Raw genomic sequence first — 2144 nt, 5'->3', positions numbered from 1 at the left:
GATTCTCAAGGATAAGTGAATATGTAAACAACTGACTAAAGAACAGGCAGAGCATAAAACAGAGGTATCACAATATGCAAATTATCTATATTCTCACATGTTATAGAACTATAGAGATCTGAAAAGATTTTCAAAATTTATATTTTAGACTCTAATGTTACATGAAGTGTCCCCACGGCCTCAGACCCAGTTGGTAACTGTGTTGAGGTTCCCCCTCTCACCTACCCAGCAGAGTCTCACTATATAGCCCTGATTCGCTTGAAATTCACCACATAGACCAGGCTGGCTCAACTCACAGATATTCACGGCCTCTGTTGCCCAAGTACTGGAACTAAAGGCATGGCCAGGACACAGAACTCACCGGAGACTTTCTGTCGGTCTCTTTCCAGGGCAAGGATTCTTGCACTGCATTCAACTAGAAATCTAGAAACTATGTCATGCTCTGTGGCTAGGAAATACCTCAAACCAAACCTAACTCCACTTAACAGAGCCACATCCCAACCTCTGAAGAAGATTATGCTCCTCGAGTGGCTTTGCTATTAAACGCCAGAGTATTCTAAATACAAAAAGCAAACAAGCAGGACGACCTGGCTCTGTCCTCAGCGCGGTCAAAAACAAAATAAAACTTAAGGATTGATTCATCGGGTGAGATTAAAGACATTAGCGACCTAAAAAGGAAATCACTGAGCCAACTCTTTATTTCTATGAACTTAGAAATAGCTGATCAAGAGCAGTCCTCTGCAAAACCAATCAGGTTGCCAGCCCTGTGTTACAGTAAGTAGCTGGGCAAACCTAAATGTGAATCTTTCCCTATAACATCAAAGGCAGTCAGTATTTAGCTATAAAGAAATGCAATTGCAATGGCATCTCCTGAAATATTCTATTCTAAAACATGAACATAGAATCTGAGTATGAAGAAAAAACACAGTAGGGAGGCACAGACAGCTTCTAAGCAGCTAGTTCTGAAGGCCTGTCCAGAGCGCATTTCAGTCTGTAATTACAATTCTAAGAGGTCAAGAAAAAGCTGACTTCCATGGTATGTTACAAATGTAGGATTTAAAAAAAAAAAAAAAAAGTGGTACAGGCCTAGTGGCCCATCCTTTAATCCCAGAGGGCAGAGGCTTGCTAATTTCTAGGAGTTCCAGGCCAGCCTGGTCATGTAGCAAGTTCAAGGCCAGCCAGAGTTATGTTGTGAGACCTGCCTAAAAACAAACAAACAAACAAAACCTGGGGCTGGGGAGATGGCTCAGTGTTTAATACCATTTACTGCTCTTGCAGAGGACCTGAATTCAGTTTATAACACCCATGTTAGATAGTTCACAAGACCTATAACTCCAGCCATAGGGGATCCAATGTCCTCTTCTGTTGGGCGCTGTTGGGCGCTGGCCAACACCAGCCACGTAAACTCTGTACATCTGCGCAATGCCAGCCACATAGGCATGTTTACTCTGCACACCTGCGTATGCTTGCCTTTCCTGCTGCACCCTCTCCAAATGGGTGATGCAGTGGTCAGCAGACACTGCTGAGCCAATCAGGCATCGACACATCCACACAATAGGGTTTATAAGCCGATGGCTCCAGAGGGCGGGGTCCTTCTCTCGCATAAAACTTGGGCACTCTTAATAAAGTGTGGTTGAGAAGAATCCTGCTGTTGTTGTCATCCTTCCTGCTGGCAGGTGGTCGCGACAAGTGGTGCCGAAACCCGGGAATCAATATCTACGGCCCCCAGAGAGGACCCCCAAGGAGGAAATCCTTGGGAGGATTCAGAACTCAACACATGGAGCAGTGGTATTGGCTGTTGAGAAGGATCCTGTAGTGTCATGTTATCTTTGTTACAGCTTCGTGGATTCAGAACTCTTCAGCTGAGGAACGGTGGTACTGGTAAAAAAAAGTAGCGGCATGCTGAAAAATGAAGGTTCCTGATTAAATTGCATGGAGAAGGGCTTGGTGTTTGCCTCCTTATTTCCGCTGGACGGGTAAGGTGGCGAACGGTGGTAAAAGGCTCAGAACTCCTTGCAGTCAGGGCAGTGCACTGGAAGGTTCCCAGGTAAGGTGGAATGAAAGGGAATGTTCTCGGTAAAGAGGAGATAAGGTCTCCGGGATTGGAGCTAAAATGTCCTTGGTGAAGAGGTGATAAGGTCTCC

The sequence above is a fragment of the Mastomys coucha genome, unplaced genomic scaffold (assembly GCF_008632895.1).
Source record: "Mastomys coucha isolate ucsf_1 unplaced genomic scaffold, UCSF_Mcou_1 pScaffold20, whole genome shotgun sequence".
In the NCBI taxonomy this organism is placed as follows: domain Eukaryota; kingdom Metazoa; phylum Chordata; class Mammalia; order Rodentia; family Muridae; genus Mastomys; species Mastomys coucha.
This window is presented reverse-complemented; position numbering follows the sequence as displayed.